The following is a 22,006-nucleotide window of genomic DNA, read 5'->3' on the forward strand; positions in this document are numbered from 1 at the left end:
GACCCTTGTTAAGTCTTGTCCTGTTTTGTAGTCGAGGACTGAATTCAGTTGGTCCTGTAACTTACATGTAGCCAATGGGAAAGGCAAGAAACTTGGGATGGGTGGGGAGGGGGGGGTTCTAGGGTTCACGAAGTGTCACAAACAGGGCAGCATAAAAAAAATTAGGCATTTTCTCCAAGTTCTGGAGTCCAAAATTAAGATGTTGCATGACCTATGATACTTAGATCTTCCTGTAAACATCAATTGCATTGCTAATAATTCATTTCCTGGCTTTAGGGGCATGGGTTTCTTGAACCTACGATTTACATGACAATAAGATTTATCTGTTTAAAGTGGAAATGAACCCACTTAACTCTTTTTCATGCCTTGGACCCATTTGGTAATTTGATAGAGACTCTAGACTTTTCAGAATTAGGTCACTGTATAATATAAAGCCTGGGAAGATAAAGGGAAACAGTTCTATGTTACCTAAAGATGTCTGGCTTTGGGGTGGTTAATTGGAAATCTGAGGATTGAGGTTTGAAACCAATAGGAAAGCCTGTGAGACTTCTCTCCAATCAACCACCAACAAGCCAGAAACAGGGTTGGGACTCAACTAGCAGAGTGCTAGCCATGGGCAAAGACAGACCAGGGACAGTGCCCAGGCCTTGGTTTTAAGTCCCAGAACCAGCACACGCATGCACACGTGCGTACTTGCATGTTCACAAAATATGAAAGCGGTAGAACTTCATGGCTAATGTGATGGTGTTCACTGCCTTTAAGAAGTGACTGAGTGATGAGAGCTTTTCTCTCCATCGCTGAGGTCCGTGGCCTTCCCCCACCACAGGGCCCACTGCTCAGCCCTTCTGTAGGACTCTGTTCAAGGCACCATCTTGGAAGCTGAACCCGGTTCTCGAGTTCAGTCATGGCGACAGGCAAAGATCGATGAGACAGATGACTAGTGTCAGCTCAGGGAAAAAGAGGCACTGGTGGAGAGCCTGGATTCCCATAGAGACCCAGGTGTGGGAAGAGCTGGCAGGATGGAGAAGACGGGAGACTCAGCTCTACGTGCATCTGATTGGTCAGGTGGCTAATGGCCTCAGACTATGGCAGGGCCTGGAAAGTGGAAGGAGTAAGGGTCTGTGGGCAGGGAAGAGAGCTGAGAGACAGCAGACCTGAGTGTCAAGACTGCAGGAAAGGTTCGAGGGAAGAAGAGGAAAATGCCACAGGATAGCGGTGGTGACTATGTCGGCCCTAGGCTTCAGATCCATCTGCCTCCCCACAGCAGCTGCTGCCATAGTCCAGCCCCTCCCTCTCCCTCCCCCTCCCTGAGGGGCAGCTCAGCCTTGTAACCTGGGCTGGCCTTTCACAGCCTCAGAAGCGACTTCCTTTGGTGCCCTCTGCTTGCCCTTCACCAGCAGTGCGCTCTTGTCTGGAGCAGGTGAGGGGATGGCCCCAATGGCGGCTGACAGCAGATGGGTGGCCCAGCAAGCTTCCAGCAGAGCAGGAAAAAGGAAAGGGACAGCACCTAGCAATTTCATGAAGCCACATTTATGCCAAAGAAAGAATGGTTCCTGAGATGAAGTGCTTTGTTCTGTTTTAGTGCTGAAACCTCCTTTATTTGGGGACTGGTGTTGACAGCGTGGCAGTTGGTGGCAGGACACCTTTCTTGGCAACATAGCAGGCTGACAGAGCAGACGCCATGCACTGTTCAAGACAAACCAGTATGGACAGTGCAGGAGATTCTCCGCTTGTTTCTGCTCCACTGATTCTCTGCTTTGTCTACCGCATGTCCGTTCCCCCCTCCACCACCGCCTCCCAGGGAAGGTGGCCCACAGCTCGCCCTCTGTGTGCCTGCCATCGTGGGAACACTTGCTACATTCAGAACCCTGAAACAAACTCACAGCTTCTTCGGCAGCTAAATCTCCACGTGTGACCAGCCTCCACGGCTGAATCTCTGTCTCAGAGACCAAAACTTAGAGAAAGAGGCAAGCACGATGGTTGGTAGAAGGGTCTGGCTTTCCAGCAGGGTCCAGCTGTGCCACCTGTGGTGTCCCGTGGGCCTGGGTGACCGTTCACCCAGGTGTTTGGTGGGCCATGTGCAAGGGTGTATCCCTTACCACCATTTTGGACACTTACCAGTGACTTGGCATTGAGTTTTGCCCCCAGCTGTCTAGTGAATGAGTCAGTTACTCTAATGAAAAGCTAATCCTTGCAAGTGGAGCTGTGCCTCAAGTGTTCGAGCAGCAAGAAGCCCTGAGTTCAAGCCCCAGTACTGGTACGCAGCATTAGCCCTTGCCACTGTGTACAAAGCACCTTGACTTTGGACTTGTTGCCCTCTTCAGACTTCCACTCTGAAACTCAGGCTCCCTGGGGCGTCTCAGGGCCTGTCCATCTGGGCTCAAGTCCCTTCCCTGGATGTCCCACAGCCCTCTGCCCTTGCCACCAGTGCAGCCCAGTTCTGCATCACAGCAGAGTGCTTGCATGGTATACCCCAGACTGAACCGGGCAAGCAGATGTCCCGGTAAATCAAAGCCACCTTCCCTCCGCTCTTAGATGAATGGCAGAGTGACTGTGGAGCCCAGGTACTGGTGCCAAAATGGCTTTTTGTATATCCCTACCATTCTCCTTTTAAAAAAAAAATTAAATGCAAGCCTTAGGGGGAAGGGGGGAATCCATTTTCTAGAAAGTTCTGTGCCTATTCATTGCAGCTCACTAGTCTTCCCACTATAATATTACATATGTTTAGCTCAGCTGAAATCCACACTTCGGGATTGCAAGCACCTGCTCTGCTTTTCACACACCCACGTATTTTTCTGCACTCTGGGTGCAGAAGCAGCTCACACCCGAGTGCAGCTCAGCCCACTGAGGTGTGAAGAGCAGATGTGGCTATGCGGTGGGCAGCTGCCACCTCCGCTGAGCGGTCAGGTGTCCCAGGCCTCCTGGAGGGTCGCCCTGACACCCAACCAGGGGGCTGGCAGGTAGGGGAGCAAAGGCGGGAAGCAGGTGGTTGCCTGGCAACCCCAGAATGGCTGCCAGCCTTCCCATCTGGGAGAGAACAGATCTGGAGGACACAAGCCGCTTTCACATTTGACGTGGAGCCTACCCGGCACCAAGGAGCACAGAAGGTGGCACGTGGAGTCAAATCCACACTGATACGCCAGCACAATATGTAAAATGAAATCTACAAGGCAGCGTGGCGTGGGGGTGGGGTCTCCTGTGGGGTCAGCCAGTGGGTTGTGAAGAATGCCATTACACACTGGGGGGGAAATGACCTCCTAGGAAAATCAGATTGCAGGCCTCCAACACCTTTCTGTTTTCTAATTATCACATCTTCCATGTGACAGATGAGTGGAGAAATTAGACAGAAAGAGTGAACACTGGATACGCAGCCACCGGGGGCACTTGACCTAATTAAAGATAATTCACACGGGCCCTGGGGATTCAGTGCGGTCCCCTGGGTCAGGGGAGATGCCAGTTTTCAAATACTGGATTTATTCAAAATACACCGAGATGCCCAGAAGCCCACTCTGTGCCACACACAGGCTCTTTCAAACGAGGAAAGGCGCCATACTGGAGAGAATGCACCCCCATCCCTTGTCATCATGTAACATTCCCCCCACCTCTGCTCAGCCAGAGAATTTCTGGAGATCTCTGATGCGGTCAGGCAATTTCCTCCCTGAGCAAAGGGCCACAGTGTGTACTCATCACATTTCAAACAAGACTGTCATTTGGTAACGTCATTATTTCCCAAGTATCTTCAGGTTGTAATCGTTTCCTTTGCGTTATTCAAAGGCGTGAACAAAATAATAGTGTATCTTACCTGGGTATGGTGCAACTCAAACAGATCACCACAGAGCTCTGGTTAATATCGAAGTCAGCGCTATGGGGGAACACAAATTTAGATACCAGCTTCATGAGCTAAGAAGATGAAAGAAAAGTAAAATGCAATTACTGTGACAGCTCATCTCTGTAATCCGTGGGTCACTTGAATAAGTTCCACCAGGAGACACATTCACGATGCTAAGTTCAAAGCCTTCCACAACTGGACTTCGAACGGGTCCGGAACCCTGCATTTCAGCAAGATTCCTGTGACTTTCACAGAAGCCCTAACATGTCAGCACAAGCTCAGTTTTAAAGTGACGCTAAAACCCCAGACAGAAGAGCAGCAGTGTGAGTCTCTGGTTGGGAAGGCAGGGTGTATAGGCTGGTCCCGGGCCCGCAGACCTCCATCTTTCTCCCCGTACCTCCTGGCTGCTGGCGGTCGCCTCCTGTTGAGCTGTAATTCAGACCCAGGCCACTATTTCCAGGAAGGTGTCTTCATAAACACTCTGTGGCTAGGCCCATAGGCGGCCCTGCCCCGCCCCCTCCCCCGTGGGGGAGATGAATGGACTTCCCAGAGCCTAGCAACCTACAGGCCCCTTCCTCTTGCCTTGCCAGTTGCTAGATCTATGTCCTTGGCTAAAACTCCCTGGAGGACAGTGTGCCTGGCCTGGCAGACTTGCAGGGCATACTTGCTTGAACTCAGGACGAGGGCCTGTACATAGCATGGCCTCCTGTCTCCATGGCAGCACACTTATCACACAGCACTTACAGAGGCCTCTTGCTCCCATTCACCGAGGCAGTAGGTTTGGGTTTAGTCCAGGAAGGAACTGGTGTATCTGTGCACGTGTATGTGTATGCATGTGGGTGCATGTGTATGTGTCCAGGTGCGTGGGCTTCTATGCATGCTACACCAGGGTCAAGGAGGGCTCTGGGAGAGGCCTGGATTCTTCTGTTGGAGGAAGCAGCCATCCAGCCGACTTTATGCCTAGAACCCTCTGGCTAATGATAACCCAGGCCACTTAGCACTTGCCCTGAGCTCAACACAGACCCCAAACTTTAGACATGTTGCAAGAGACATCCTGCAATAGGAACAGTTACCATCCGCAGGCGAGACTGGGCTTCCTTGACTTTCCCAAGCTAGGAAGTGAGCCAAGGGGTTCCAGCTTTGGCAATCTGGCCCCCTGGTCCTCCCACGCCTCTCTCCTATCGTGCCCTGGGAGTGGATTTGCAGCATGCAAAGGAAACAGTGACCTGCCTAATTCAATGTGATAACGAAAACGAGAATCGGGGATGGCTCAAGTGAAGATGAGTAGAGAAGAGTTTGCTAGGAGGTTGGGGCTTCCATTTCCTTTGCTGGAATCTTAATTTGTATCTTTCTCTCCACCCTGAGGACTGGCATAGGAATGGCACAGAGCTCTTGAAGCAGGAGCAATTTTAAGATTTGCTGTACTATGGAACTGGAGGCATGGGTCAAATATTAGAGCTCCAATCATAAGTGAAAAAGCTAAGCAAGAGGATCAGGCCCCAAGTTCAGCCTCAGTATCAGCACAAACAAAAAGAAAAAAAAAGATTTGCCATAAACATAATGTCCATCGACAACAAAGCAGCTAGCTAAGTAAATTGCAACGCATTTATACAGCGGAATACTATTTAGTCATCAAAACACCAAAAAAGCAGATCTGCAAAGCCAGGGGTGAAAGGTTCTCAAAGACAAAGTATGGGAAGAAAAACAGAATGGTGAGCATAAAATCTCTCATTGGCAGTAAAAGACAAAGAAGGTAGAGCCGCCCACAAGCATTCCTAGCAGGGTACCCAGGAAATGTGGTTTCTCAGGGACTAGAGACCAGCATTTGAGGAGACTCCTTTCCATTGTGCCTTTCTCATCTTGCTGAGTTTCTTACACTGAATCCATGCTATTTTCATAATTCTACATATTTCTTTTGCTACATATCATAATTTATGAAATGAAAGCAGTGTGAAATTGCCTCTAAGTATCCAAGAAATGGAACAGATACTCTGATTTGCAAGATTAAAACACACACAAGTACCCAATTTACATAGTGTTAATCAAGAAAGTGGGCAGATATCAGCAGATAATCAAAATGACTGAATTTGAGTAAATCAAAATTTGTTGTGTTTTTTTTCCCCAGCCAGAGCCAGGCAGGGGTTTGTTTGGCTTAGGATATGTATGAAACCCCAAATGACCTTCAAATTTGTTGTCAGTTTCAGTCTCTGTGTCTTCCGAGGAAGGCAAGAGAGTTCTCACTGCATCGTCCACCAAAGCTTAATCACCAGCTTAGTCTGTGTAGAAAACCAAATCTTTCTAGTCCATGGGTTTGAGGAACCTGCAGCAGAAAGCTAAACCAAAGCCAGGGGCAGGGTCATTAGTCTCCAGGATTGACAATGGCTGTGCTGCTCAGGGGTTCACCTCACCACATGTTGTGAGGACCAGACCAGATCTGTGTGTCTTAGCCACCACGTGCATGCTTCTACCCGACTCCAGCGCATCTCTGACTGAATGCGGTGGAAACTTCTCTGAGAGCAAGTACAGTTGTCCTTGTGGGTAGCTGACCAGAGCTAGGAGACTGGCCTCGTGTCTCCGTCTTGGTGTTGCTTTTTACCAGGCAAATCTGTGTTAGAGTCCCTCTCCTACCCTCCCCTGACAGCGGGAGAGCTGGGATGGAGCAGGGGAGAGGCGGGCAGAGCTGAGTGCAGCCAATGGGAAGCTGGGAGGCTGTGTGTGTGTGCATTTGTCATCTTCAAAAGACCTGACTCTTTGTTGGAAACTACTAGAGAAGAATTGTGGGCCATAGCTTCTCTTTCACTGTACACAAGATGGCATTTCCCCCATTTTCCTAGCATGTATTAGTTGTCCAGAGGGGCTGGCTGTACTGTGATATTTCTAAATAAAACAACCATGTGTCCCAATTAAACTCGTTGCCTCTGTCACTTTCCCCTCACTCCCTTCATCTCTTCTTCTTGGAATCGTTTCAACAGGCTCCTGTTCTGTCCTCACGTGTGTTCTTTAAAATCCTGCCATTGAGGCTCGGAGCATGGCCTAGTGCTAGAGTGCTTGCCTCGCATGCATGAAGCCCTGGGTTCGATTCCTCAGTACCACATACACAGAAAAAGCTGGAAGCAGTGCTGTGACTCCAGTGACAGAGTGCTAGCCTTGAGAAAACCCAAGGACAATGCCTATCCCTGAGTTCAAGCCCCTGGAATGGCCAGAAAAATAAATAAATAAAACACTGTCATCATCTCTGCCCCCCATCCATGCCCAGTCCTTTCATCCTCCGGCTGCTACTCACCCCAAAATCAGACCTGGTACTTTTACAAAATACTTCTGAAGGGTGCATCTGAGGAATAACTATGGGCTGTTTAAAAGCTATAATTCTGGGTCTTCTTGTTCCTTCCATTACGTTTCTTGAGGATAAATGGAAAGTGACTTTCCTTAGCATAAATATTCTCTGTTTATCACAGTTCTAAAATATCGTAAAAGCCGTGTATTTCATGGAATCCAGTTCTTCCTTGAGAATACGTTGGCGCTTTCTGCAAACAGCGTGTGGATCTTTGAGAAGCCCCGTGGGAGCGACACCAAGACTTAAAGAGAAACACAATCAAAAATGAAAGGAACGTGACGTTCAGCTGTTGAAGATGGCCCGCAGACATCACCTGGCTGTCTGGCTGTGGCCAGCTGCTCTGAGACCAGAACCTGCTGGTGGAGAAGACCCAGAGGCACACCTGCGCCCCCGGCCCTCCTGAGGAGGCCTGGGAAGACAAGATGGAAACAAGGGTTCCACGGAGTCTCTCACCCCGTCCTCACGTGTGGTCACCTGCTGTGATATCACTTTCTCTCTGGACTCCTTCCCTGGCGGTTCTCTGAGATGCCCCCTCACTTCTAGCTCAGGTCAGTGTCATTTCTGAGTGCCAGTGGTCACTTTCTCCCAAGAATCTACCTTCCCTTCCCCCCAGCTTCCCCAAACCCCAGTTCTGGAGCTTGATACTCAGGGCATGGGCTCTGTCCCTGAGCTTCTGTGCTCCTGGCTGGCGCTCTACCACTTGATCCACAGCTCCACTTTTGGCTTTTGGCAAATTGAAGATGACAGTCTCGGAGAGACTCATATTCACGATGGTAAAGTCCTCATGCATGGAGTGACTGCCCTTCTTAGGAAGAAGAGGCCCTGTTCCTTCCTCTCTGTCCCCTCTGAGAGATCCCTGCAAGACGCCCCTGTGCATGAGTGAGGCCTCCACGGTCACCAGCGCTGTACCAGCTATCTAACTGAGGCCTTGGACAGCCAGTCTCCACAGCTGTGAGGCTGAATGTCTGCTGCTTTTGTTATAGCAGCTCAAGAGACAAAGACAGTGCTGCAAACTGCAAGGGAAAATAAGGACATTTTAAGGAAAGAAACAGAAGACAAGACCAGTTGTAGTGACAAAAAGATGGATTTTATGAACAGATTGGAAATAGGGGGTACAAACACCCAAGAACCTGAAGTTGTGTCAATAGTAATTAGCAAACAAACCACACAGAAGAGAATTGCTATGGTGCCTGTAGGAAAATATCAAGCAAATACGTCCTGATAAACAGTGAAAGCAGTGTCAAGCTCCATCTACCGATACCTACATGTCATCCCCACACAGAGCTGCACCTCTGTCTATTTCACTATCTGCATCTATGTTTTCTTAAGCCTACATCTACCTACAAAGTTGCTGAAGCGGGCAATGAGGGAAAACTCTAAAAAGCAGTAAGAGAAATTAGTTGCTGTGGAACCAAAAAAAGAGACAGAAACAGAAAAGAATATCACACGTAGTAATTTCAAGAATGGTAAATTGCTTTTAACATTTGGAATCTATGAATATAACGCACCAGATTTCCAATGTAAAGGATAGATTTTTTTTTAATTTTTTATTGTTGGGGTAATGTATACAGGGGTTACAGTTACATTCACCAGGTAGTAGGCGCATTACTTCTCACACATTGATACCCATTCCTTCTCATGTTTTTGTCCCCGTTTCCATTCCCCCACCCCCTCCCAATCATCTTGTTTTTCCCCCTTCCCTTTCCTATTTCAAATAAACAAATAAATGTATATACAATATACCAGGCAACAAAGTCAGATACAGTAACAATATGGGATTAACCAAAGGGCAACAAAAAGAAAAGAGAAATCACATAGTACATTAAGAACAACAATCACACAAGACAAAGCTCTTGTTCCCATATCCTAGAGATCCTTTCATTTAGTCTCACCCTATATGACTATATATACCTAAGTTTTGAACTATTGTAATCCTCTGCTAGGAGAGTCCTAGATATGTACTAATTACTATAAATGAGGGAAACCATGGAGCCTATGTTCCTTTGGGTCTGGCTTACTTCAGTTAATATGATTTTTTCCAAGTCTTTCCATTTCCTTACAAATAGGGCTATGTCATTCTTTCTGATGGCAGCAAAGAATTCCATTGTGTATAAATACCACATCTCCTTGATCCATTTATCTACTGAGGGGCATCTGGGTTGGTTCCATATCTTTGCTATGGTAAATAGTGCTGCAATGAACATCGTAGTGCTAGTGGATTTAATATGCCCTTGTTTCTGGATGATTGGGTAAATGCCAAGTAGTGGAATTGCTGGGTCATAGGGAAGCTCTATGTTGAGTCTTTTGAGGAACTGCCATACTGCTTTCCATAGTGGTTGAACAAGTTTGCACTCCCACCAACAGTGTAATAGTGATCCCCCCTGGCCACATCCCCTCCAGCATCTGTTGTTAGTAGATTTCTTGATCCTGGCCATTCTAACTGGAATGAGGTGGAATCTCAGAGTTGTTTCTTTTATGGCTAGAGATGTCGAGCATTTCTTCATGTGTCTGTAGGCCATTCTCATTTCCTCTACAGAGAAGTCTCTCTTTAAGTCTTTGGCCTATCTTTTAATGGGGTTGTTGTTTCTTTGAAGCTTTGTTTTAAAGAGATTCAATTTTTTGAGCTGTAGATATCTTTGTCTGTTTTATGGCTAGTGAAGATCTTCTCGCACTCTGTGGGCTTTCTAGTTAACCTGTTAGCCTTCACCATACAGGAACCCTGGAGTTTAATGAAGTCCCATTCATCCAAACTTTCTTTAATTTGTTGTGTTTCAACCTGCGCCAAGGAGATCTAGTGTATCTTTTATCCTTCTTGTAAAGTTTTCAAGGTATCTGCTTTTACCTCAAGGTCTTTAATCCATTTCTAATTAATCCTAGTGCAGGATTAATCCTAGTGATATAGAAGGATCCAATTTTAGTTTTCTGCAGGTGCTTAACCAATTCTGCCAGCACCACTTGAAGAGGTTATCTTTTTTCCATTCTATTTTTTGGGGGCTCCCTTACCAAAGATTAGGTAGCCATATGTCTGTGGGTAAATATCTGGGTCCTCAGTTCTATTCCATTGGTTCTCAGGCCTGATCTTGTGCCAGTACCAAGCTTTTTGGTTACTATAGCTGTGTCACAGAGTCTAAAGTTTGGTACTGATATTCTGCCAGTGCTGTTCTTTCTGCTAAGGAATGTTTTTGCTATATGGGATCTTTTATTATTCCATATGAATTTTTGAATTGCTTCTTCTATTTCCTTAAATAATGACATTAAGATGTTGATGGGCATTGCACTGAATTTGCAGATAGCCCTTGGCAGGATTGCCGTTTTCAAGATGTTAATTCTCCTAGTCCAAGAGCATGGGAGGTTCTTCCCCTTCCCCAACTTTGCCTTAATTTCATAAAGGATAATTTCAATACGCATTTGACATAATTCAAAATAACTAATATAAAAATTCTCAGAAAAATGGAAGGTTCCTCAAATCAATAAAACGCATCTATGAAAACTAACATTACACTTAGTGATGAAAGACGAAATTAGCAAGTGAAGGAGCTCGAGCTGTAATCCTATCCACTAAGAAGGCTGAGATTGGGAGCCATTCCAAACAAAGACCTAAGAAAAGGCAGCTTGTGTTAGTGTATACCCGACTTCCCATATGTAGGATATGTAAATAGGAAGATTCTGGTCCGAAAAGCAAGACCTTCTCTGAAAAATAATGGAAATTAAAGGCCTGGCGACATGGTTCAAGTGGTAGAGCTTCTGCCTAACAAGTGCAATTCTTGCTCTGAATTCAACTCTAGTGCTGCAAATGATAGATTGTTAGATAGATGAATAGATACATACATGCATGCATACACATACATACATACATACATGATAAAGAGAAGAGATACACAGAAGATAGATGATAGAGAAATGCATGGACAGATAGATAATAGATTATATAGATACACAGATGAGAGATTAATGATAGAGAAAAATACATTAACAGATAATAGAGAAATACATAGATGATAGAGATGATGGAGGAATGTATGGATAGATAGTGATAGACACACCTAGATGATAGAGAAAGATAGATGGCAGATGATAGAATAGATAGAGCTGTTCTGAGTTTTAGTGAAAAGTAAGTATGCATACTTCCACCCTTACATTTGACAGTAAACTAGAGATTACAGACACTGCAATAAAGCAAGAAAATGAAGCAAATTGTAAAAGTCAGAAACTAAAACAGAAAGCTGCTCCAATTTTCAGATTATCTGGTTATTTACATGGAAAAGTCACAAGGAACTTGTAAGCCAAGTATTAAAATTAAAATATTAGGTCAGTAAGATTATAGGATATGGGACTAAAGAATATTAGTATTCTTTACAAAGCAGCAAACAATTTTGAAAACTAAAAATCAATCTTGTTTATAGTAATATATGAAAAAACACAAAATACTCTGAAATAAATTTAAGAAAGCAAGATCATATTGAAAACTAAAACATCTCATTGCATTACACAAGCAAAAACATACTTCTACACAAGAGCACAGAATCACATTATAATTGTTTTTATAGGATGCTGAATAACCTGCATCATGTCTTTTTCCTTATTATATTAATTTTACTGAGGTTTAGTTTATATATAATATAATGAGTTCACTAAGTGTACAGTGAAATGTGGTTTTGGCACATATACACCACGTAATCTACCACATCACCAAAATACCAAATAATTTCCTCACTTCACAAATAGGTCCTGTGTCCACTTGCAATCACCCTTATTCCTGAACTCCAGCCCCAGGCAACCAGGAATCCATTTCTTGCTAATATAGCTTAGTATTGTCCTGCTAAAATTCCATTTCAAAGCAATCACTTTTGCTCAGCATAAAGCCTGCGCATGATTTTTATTTTTTTTTTTTAGTTTGGTCATAGGGCTTGAACTCTGGGCCTGGGCACTATCTCTGAACTCTTTAGCTCAAGACTACCAACCTACCCCTGGAGCCACAGTGCCACTTCCGGTTTTCTAGTGGTTAATTGGAGATAAGAGTCTCATGAACTTTAGTGCCTTTAGTATCCAGGCTGGCTTTGAACCGTGACCCTCAGATCTCAGCCTCCTAAGTAGCTAGGAATATAGGTGTGAGCCTGGTGCAGAATCTTTTCTTTTTTCTTTTCTTTTTGGCTGGGTAATATAAATATTTATTTAAGAATGCATAGATGCATTACAACTCATTTATCTGTTTATCTGGTTGGTCTTCAAAAGGTTTCTAAGTCAGGATTATTTTTTTAAGCCGGTGAATATTTATGAATCATTTTTGTTGAACAAATCCTTTCTTTGTCCCAATATCTGGGAGTAGAACTGTTGTGTGATGAGGATTCTCCTCTGCTTTCTTGCTTGCCCTATCTTTGTGAGTGTCCTGTGCATGGCTCTCTTGCATGTCCAGCCACAGGTCAGCATGTCTGAGTTTCTCCAGCACAATCATGGAACAAAGAACAGTCATGGGACAATGCCATCACAGGCATGTGGGAGGAGCCAGGCACGATGGCTCACACCAGTCATCCTAGCTACTCAGAAGGCTGAGATCTGAGGATCGCAGTTAAAAGCCAGCCTGGGCACAAAAGTCCTTGAGATTCTTATCTCCAATTAACCACCAGAAACCCAGAAGTGGCTCTGTGGTTAAAGGGGTACAGAGGTAGCCTTGAATTGAAGAGCTCAGAGACAGTGCCCAGAGGAAACAGAGAGAGAGAGAGAGAGAGAAAGGGAGGGAGGGAGGGAGGGAGAGAACGCGCCACACTCTTGGTGAAAAGTAGATTACAGTGTCATCAGCATCAAGGCTTCCCATGTAGTGAAAGGCAGGAGACAGCCTGGACCCAGCAAGGACCCTGCAAGAACCAAGCACCAACTGGAAAGTCCAGACAGTGGCATCACTGAGTGCCTGCTGGCAACCCCCTTTGCTGCTACCCCTCTCTCCTTCCCCACTGCAGACCTCCCACTGCCCACCGGCCATTTTGCACGTCCTGCCATGAGCACCCTCTAGTAGAGACCCAACTTCTACGTCAACAGGGGGTTCCTTCACTACTAAACTTAGTAGCCCCAGATTTGGGGGAAAGAAAATCTGGTGAGATCAGCCTACACCAATTGTCATTCCCAACTCAACTCAATTAGCACTCTCCTCCCTCCTCCCTCTGTCTCTCTGCCTTTCTCTGTCTGTCTCCCTTTCATTTTCTCTGTCTCTCTGTCTCTATCTCTCATGTGGGGGGGGGGAGAGGGAGACAGGGCAGACTTATGTGGCACAGAGGTTTGCCAAATGTGCTGTGATGAGGACAGTGCCACTAAGAAGATGTGCGCTGCGTCGTGGAAGAATGCTGGTAATCAATATTTCTTGATTAATCCTCATGACTCAAAAATGTCACCAGAGGCTGGCTGGCAGCTGACTGTCACCAGGTACCATGCCCAATGTTTGAGTCATTAATAATGCAGCTGAGCCCGCCCATAATAAATTATTGAAAAAGGGAGCGATTCAAATCCAGCTTTGCTAAAAAGGCATCACAAAGCCAGGCGTGACCCCACCTCTAAGGAAAACAGTCTGCTTCTCATCTTCCTCCAGTAATTGGCCCACACTCAGCCAATCCTGAAATTCCACTGACTCTCCAAAGACTTGTGGATAGCTTTCAGTGGATTTGCTCTACGTATTCCATATATTTCACAATTCACCCATCGACAGTTTGACGGCTTTTCCTGCTGTTTTTACTATCAATTTTAAAATGTTTTTAAGCTGGGCACCATAGCTCATGCCTGTAATCCTACTCAGGACGCTGAGATCTGAGGATCGCGGTTCAAAGCCAGCCCAGGCATTAAAGAACTAAAGATTGTGAGATTTATCTCCAATTAACCACTAGAAAACTGGAAGCGGCGCTGTGGCTCAAGGGGTAGAGTGGTAGCCTTGAGCTGAAGAGCTCAGGACAACACCAAGGCCCAGAGTTCAAGCCCCATGACTGACAAAAATAAACAAACAAAATAATTAATTCTTATTACCCCTAGAGAAGGTCCTCCAAGAATTAGCTGACAAGCTGTATGTACTCTTGTCGCTCTCGGCAACCCCAAGTTCACTTCCGTCCTCTGAGAACATCATGCTCTTTGGTGAGAGATGGCTTAATGTTCTCAGAGTCTCTCCAGAGATGGCATGATGTTCTCAGAGGCACGCTCCACGCAGTCAGTGTCAGCATTTCGCCCCGTCGGAGGCTGGACGGCCCTCTGCTCCCCAGTCTGCACATCTGCCCCTCCAGCCTGGCTGTGTGGACACACCGCCTGTTGGGGTCTGCTGCGATGAGCGTGGTTGGAGCCTGACTTCTCTTCCTCTGGGCGGATGTGCACATGGTCACAATTCGCCTATCACCAACACTTTCTAGCCTTGCTAACAAGGGTGATAATTTCTTGAAATTTTAAAGGCTCGCCAACATTTTAGACTAAATCTGAACAAGGATCCTTTCCTTCTCAGAACTCTGCCCGCCTCTCTCCCACAATGTCCACTCTCTCCAGGGGCCTCGGCAACCCCCACCTCGGCTGTTATGGTTCTCTCCCTACCCTCCAAGCTGCACCTGCCAAGCTGTGGTCCTTCCGCTGTTTTCATCTTCCCTGCCGGGAGTATTTTCCTCAATTACACTGCACGTTCTTTGTAGAGAATCTGTGAATGGAATCCTATAATACAAAACTCAAAACTCACTTATATTTCCCCATCTCAGAGCATACAGGGAACTGTCGCACATATGTTTTGAGCATGATTGTTAGTGTATACAGTATATCTATATATCTATATAGCGTATATATACTATATATAGTGTATATAATCCATATTTATAATTGGCAAGGATCGATGAGCTCTTTCCAAATTTTTTGTTTTTATTTCTTTGAGGCATTTAAAGCACATGCTATCATGTCCTTTTTACTCATAAATATTCAAGTACTTATTTCTAAAAAATAAGTGATTTACATTTAGAAACACAAAGCCCAACTCCCTCATCCAAAAAGATAAGCAATAATTCCTTAATGTTGTCTAATAGCCAATTTGTTGCCATTTTTCCTGATCGTCTCAAAAGTATCATTTTATAGGCCATTTTCTCTGTTCGTTATTTTCCGCTGAATTCTCATGTGATCTTGCCAATCCCCAACTCCACCCCTGGCTTCTCTGTGTCAGCTCTTCTTATAAACAGTCTGGTCATTTTCCAGGTCATTTGTCTCCCTTGTCGATTTGGCTGGTGAAGCGGCTGGGATAAGAGAGTCTCTCTACCCCTCATCCATTCTGCAGACACACAGCTAGATCTGCAGGTTTGTTGAAGTTCAAGTTTAACCTAGAGACCAGGCCGATTGGCAGGCGGCTCCGTGAACTTCCTTGCAGGCCTTGAGGAGCTGTGATGTCTGGCTGCCCTGCCTTTGGAGACGGCACTAGCCAGGCTTTTGTTAACATAATACACCTCTTCAAGTGGGACGCTTGGGAAGAAAACGAGTGTGGTGGTGCCAAGGGCCTGTGGGTGTGTGTGGTTGAACAGGCAGAGGGAGGACACCGGAGGCCCACCCGAGCAGAGGAACGGAGAACATGAACAGGTTTCCTCTTTGGAGCAAAACTTCCTCTCCATCGCCATGCCGAGAAGCCAGGCCATCTGCCAAGATGCCGCGTCCCCACCTGAGCTGCCTCAGCCGTGAGAGGAACGTGGGCACGAGTTACGTGCCAGGTCCGCCTGGCACCCACGTGGCTCAGCCGACAAAGGCATCCACGTGCACACAAGGAGGACCTTTCCTCTGCATGGACCCGAGAAGCCCTGGGTCCACGCCGCCCTCTGGGCCTGCATTTCTTCATCTTCCTGCCCTGCATCTCTTGCTCCCAAGAGAAGCAAGGTACTGCAGTTGTTCCAAGGAGGGGAGGGGCACCACCAAGTTTCCAGATCCTCACCTCAGGAGAGGAATCAGCAACCTTCCAGAACCTTCCTGGACCCCTGTCGTTCTCTCAACCTCAACCCTGAGCTCCAGGCATCCCCCTGGCTCCAGCCTGCCGTTGGCTCCTGGAAGGCCTTCCTGCCTTCGTATTTGCAAGGAACTAAATATTGTTGCAGGCTTTGTTTAAATGCTGCCCATCCCGTGCCAGCTCAGGCCTCCTTGGGATCCTGGCCACAGGTTATCTAGACGTTTCTAAGGTCACTCACCCTTCCTGCTCTCAGTTCTGTTTTGAATTGATGGCATCTTGCTCCTCTGTGTACACAATGGCTGCCAGGCTTCCGGAGATTTCTTTTGCTCTCCCAGGCAATGAGGATGTTGGAGTATCTCCCACATCCTCGCCTGCCATAAAGAGGGGAAGGAGGATCTGGAAACACTCACCCCCTACACACCCCGATTTCACCTGCAGTTTTACTTTCTCCAAGCCTCTGTGCGTTCTTTGAGCAGGGGAGTTATCCTGCAGCTGCGAATGCAAGCAGACACCTCCAGCTCCTTGTGCAATCCCCCTTCCTGGCCCATCCCAAGACACCATCCTTGGCACCTTCCTGTGACTCTTCCAACTCAGAGGCCTCACCCCAGCCTGGTCCGGCAGTGCCGTCCCCAGCACGCGGTCATTCGATCTCCAGATGTCCACCCTGCTCGGTCCACTCAGTCCCCTCCCTCACATCCTCTTCCTGGCCCCATTCTGGCCTCGAAACAACGCCCCTCCCACTCCCAGTGGTTCCTTGCAACTCCCATCTCCCCGTCTGCTTGGACACTGGTCACAGGAGCTGCTTCGTTTCTGTCTCTTGAGGAACTGGGGAGGGCTGGCCCTGCGTGGACGAGGTGGGAAGGTCTTTCACTGACTTCCAGCTGGGAGGACTGATGGGTGGCCCTCAAAAGGGCAGCTTCTCCGGCTGGTGGGTATTAGCCTCTCCCTGCCTCCTATCCCACACCCCTTTCCCAAGACCTGAAAGGTCGGCTGGAGCAAGAGAGGGAAGAACCCGTGCACCCACCCGTGCTGCGTGCATGCTTGCCATTGGTTATCCAGACAGCAGAGGAGAGATGGACTGAGAGACCGAGGAGAGTGGGAGACAAAGAAATAGAAAGAGAGGCAGAAGCAGGCAGGGGCAGACGAGGCCCGGGTTCTCAGCACCACCCAGGCCTTGCCTTTCCCACAGGTTTCCACCCCCAGTTGTGGGGAAGTTGAAAACAAGGCCCCAGGGCCTCCTGCCTGGCACAGGAGTGGCGAGAGGGTGGTGGGTACCGCCCATGGTGAGATGAGGGGTCCCCGCCCTCCGGCCCTCAGGACCTGTTTGGCTTATGGTGTAGGAGTCTCCCTTCTCTCTCCTCCTGCCTGAAAGCGAGCTTGGTTTCCTTGGCAACAGGGGAAACATCTCGGAGACCGGTTATATTGTTTTGCAGTGTTTTGAAATCTTATCAATGGTTTCCAGGGAAACAGGAACGATGAAGAGGCTCTGCTGGGTTTGTTTAGGAAGAGGCTCAGGGGAGGTGAAGTCACAGGACGTAAGTATGCCGCTATTTATGAAGGCAGGGACGTCTCTCCCTCACATCTGACCGTCTAATTTTAACTCAGCACCTCATGCTTTTTAACTCTTTTGGGAGTTATTTGAATCATAAAGAAACTTCACAATGTTTAAAAATGATGGACTGCAAAATGCAAGTAAATATCACATGCTCCTCTCAAGGAAAATAAAGATTAAAGCAGCAGTGAGCTGCCAAACTTTGGTCAGTACGGGTGGTAAGGCACACAAGACCCTTGAAAAGGAACAATGCCCCGTCTGCCTAGGGACAAACGACCACAACCAGATCTTCATACCAGGCCACTGTCATCAAGACCCTCTCTCCAGCCTTTCCTACCTCCTGCCCCACTGAAAACACCTGGAGGGGCCAGGCACCCAGAGCACGTACGTACGTACGTGGTCAAGGCCAGGGGTGGACAGGTGAGGGGTGAGGGCCAAGAGAACGTCCTGCCCCTACCCTGTCAGGAAGAACCACTCCACATGTCCTCATGTGGAGAAATCTCTGCGAACGGGACTTGGTCCTGGCACACATCACTCAAGCTCTTAACCCCAAAGGCCGAAGTGTGCAGTGGGTATTTTTCAGGATGGTGTCCTGACCCTCATCTTGCTCAGTGTGGCAGATCAGCGCCCAGCTTGCTGTGCTGACATTGAACGGTGACTTCTGGACAAAGGAGGCTCTGGGTGCAGCCTGTGTGCAGGCCCGGGGCAGCCTTGAGTGAGGACGCAGGGCTCTCCTGAATGCACAGGGACGGAGAACTGTGGGGGCTGAGGGGATCCCCTCACGGAGAGGTGGCCGTGCCCTCACACTGCCAGGGGGCTGGCCTAGCCCAGGGTGCCCCACACTGCCACACAGCCTGGACAGGGTGAGGAGCGCTCAGCCATGTGGTGTAAGACTGAAAGACCCCGTCCCAGCAGGCCTGCCACAATGCCTGTCTTGGCGGAAGCTAGATGGTCAGTTTGCTCCCCGCCAAGAACCCACTGGAGTTGGAGGGTTCTTTGCAGATCTTCTCCAGCACTCCACACCACACTCTGCACCGGTTCCTCTTTCTTCTCCGTCACTGTCTGGGAACTTGGACCATCACTAGTCTACCCACAGCAGCAAAGAGCAGGAACTGTTGCTAGAAAAAGAAGAGATGGTGGTTTAGGGGCAGTCACAGCACATAAAAGTCCATCTCAAGCAGTAGCTAGGTGAGGGGTTCTGGGGATGTTGGACAGTGGCTCAGGACAGCCACACACCTGTCAGCTCAGCGCAAGAAGGAAAATGGCAGCCCAGGCCCTACTTCTGAAAGAACCAAAGCAAAATCCAGCTGGAGACATCACTCAGGTGGTGGAGTGCCTGTAGTTGCAAGGTTCTGAGTTTAATCTTCAGTGACCCTTTGAAAGGGAGGAGAGAGGGGAACGTGGCTAAGTGGTGGTAAATACCTGCCTAGCGAGCAGGAGGCCCTGAGTTCAAAACCCAGACCCACCAAAAGCAAAGCAAAATGTTTTCTCCTTCCAAGGTCCGAATTTTTCACTTCAGAAAGACTACTCCAACATTGATGGAAACACGGACATCGATTTGCAGCTAGATGGTGGGCTTGGGGCTGTATAGATTGGTTTTTCTAGAAGGCTGGGGAAAGCTCACCCTCAGCATTGGCAGCCCCAAGGCAGCAAACGGGAATCCCAAAAGATGTGGACGAAGAAGTTAGAAACACATCGAATAGCAACTGGAGAGCAATTACAGATACAAGGCAGGATAGGGCTGGGAAGGATCAATAGAAGTAAAATCAACGGATTTAAGCCATGTTGGCAGAAGTGTGTTGGCTGCACAGAAACTTCAACACACACACACACACACACACACACACACACACACACACACACACACACACACACACACAGAGGCAGGTTTCATGCCAGCTCTTGTGGGGTGAAGAACCTGCCTAAGAGGACTGTGGCAGTCAGGTGCCCAATCCTACTCCCCTAAGGGTGGGTAAGGTGTTCGTAGTTACCGAGACTCAACTGGTAGCTAGCCTACAGAAGGGTGTGCGTCTTCACAGCCCTGCCCCACTGGTCCCTTGAATGAAGCCACATGGGTCGTTGGTGATGCATAAGTCAGTATAGATTCATGGTGCAAACACTTGCTGAGAGGCCAGTCAGCTGGTCTGTCCTTAAACCACAGAATCACTGTGAGAGTAATAAACACAGCTCGAGTTTGGGAAACCAGAACTAAGCTGCAGAGGACTGACTGAGGTCAACCACCTCTCCCATCTCCCCCCCTCCTCACCCCCATGGAGGAAGGGGTCAGCTCTGCTGATTAGAGAGTGGCTGGTCCCATTTTTTAAAATTCAATTTTATTGTCAGAGTGGTGTACAGAGAGGTTACCATCACATACAGAAGGTGGTGAGTAGATTTCTTCTGGAACCTTGTTACCCCCTCCCAAATTCTCCTTTGCCACTTCTACTTCTGTGTGCTTTTCCTCTGGCTTCCACGTGAGCATGAAGTGTTAGATAAATGCTGACTATTTGGTATGTGAACTGCTGACGAACGGGCTCGATACTTTTGACAGAAAACGAATGACTAGCTATAAAGGGAAAAGGCAGACTGTACAAGCAAGCACTTTAGGAGAAAGATGTCTTACACATGCAAGGGGCTGTAAATTACTCTGTGGGACTCCATTCTGATGCTGGCTACCGGTGGGTACGGCTCGTATCCAAAATATGCTGGCTTTGAGGGCTCGCTGGCTATAAAGCAACCTTTCAAACGCCTTTTCTCTGTCCTCACTACAAGTGGGTATATGCACAGGAATCATGGTGAGAATGTTGCTATCTGAGTGACTGCATTCAAGAATGCCTTCTCCCAGACGGGCTGCCCACCATAACATTCTCCCAGCAGCAAAACAGAAACAAAAAATATCAGATCGAACGGTAGTACGCATGTCTGTAGCCCCAGCTTCTCAGGAGGCAGAGATCTTGTCTACTGTGGTTCAAAGTCAACCCTGGAGAAAAAAAAGATGTTCTCAAGACCCCTGCTCAGCCAGGTGCCACATGGTGGCACAGGCCTGCCATCCATTTATTCAGGAGACTGAGACAGGAGAATTCAATGTGCCAGCCTAGCCCAGAAAAAACAAGGTCTGTGAGATGCCCCCATCTCAACACTGCCAGCCCAATTGCAGCAGGGAAGTAGAACTATCTCTGGAAACAATCCAGGCAAGCTGGAAGGCCGTGGAGAATGCCGGTCACCTAGGGTGTGGGGACATAAGTCAGTGGATAATGTATTTAGTGATCACTTGGCCTCCTTGGGGAGGGGTTGTCTACAGCCCAAGTCAGGGACCCGCCAGGGTGATCTGAGCTCCGCGGTGTTGATTGTCCTCTTGGCCGTGCTTGGCACACAGACAGGTCCTGGTTATCACTGTGTCTCCCCCCCCCCCCCCCGTGGCCTGTGCCCCCTAGCTGTTGCTCCCAATTGCAAACACCCAGGGAGAAGTCACCAATTCTGCAGCTCTTCCCGGCCAGGTGCCGTCTCTGCTGTCGTCAGAAGAAGGGTCATTTTATACAAAGGTGGGCCTCGCCAGAGGACAAAGCACCATTGAAAGAGTTCACCTGGAAGCAGAGTGACACCCCACAAAGCGCTGATCACAGGAGCCCCCGCAAGGCCAACGGGAAGTTCAACAAGTTGTTCAGAGCAATTGAATTAACCACATGTTTTCAAAAGGAGAATTGTCATTCCAGCCATTACAAACGAAAGGTTTTAAACAACAGGCGCCAAAGCAAACATTTGGATTGGCTTTTATATAGCCAGAAAATTAAATTAACTGAGGCATCAAATCCCTACTCATTCTGAGCGTCAGAGTCTGATTTTTATTATGAGCCTAGATTTCTGTGAGCAGGCAGCGTGGTCTTGTGTAGGCTGGTCACAGTCCCTTAAACTTCCACAAATCGTAACTTATGCTGATAGCAGTCTATCTGGAGAGAGGGTGGGGTAGGATAATGTCCCAGTGCAAGGCCGTTACACAAATACCCACTATTCTCAGAGACTGCGTAGTAGCTAAGGCCTAGGTGAGCAGATCGAGGTGATTCAACACCTGATTTTTGTCTGCTATGTTTGCCTAACAAGTGGGTCATTGGTTCAAGGTCAGATAAGGAGGCCTGAGATCCAGACTAGGATATTAAGTAGCAAGTAGAGCCTGGGAAACCAGTGGGAGAAAACAGATTCCCATCCCCTCCCCTCTGTTCCTCCTTTCCCCTCCTGCCTTCTTCCGTCCCCTCTTCCCCTCCTCCCCTTCTCTTGTATACAATTCCCTTACAGAAGGATTTCTGCTTGTGGAGCTGGGACACCAATGTCCCCTGCATGTGCTAAATGAACAAATCCACCACCTCAGCA

Source organism: Megascapheus bottae, chromosome 21 (assembly GCF_031878675.1).
Source record: "Megascapheus bottae isolate mThoBot1 chromosome 21, mThoBot2.hap1, whole genome shotgun sequence".
Lineage (NCBI taxonomy): Eukaryota > Metazoa > Chordata > Mammalia > Rodentia > Geomyidae > Megascapheus > Megascapheus bottae.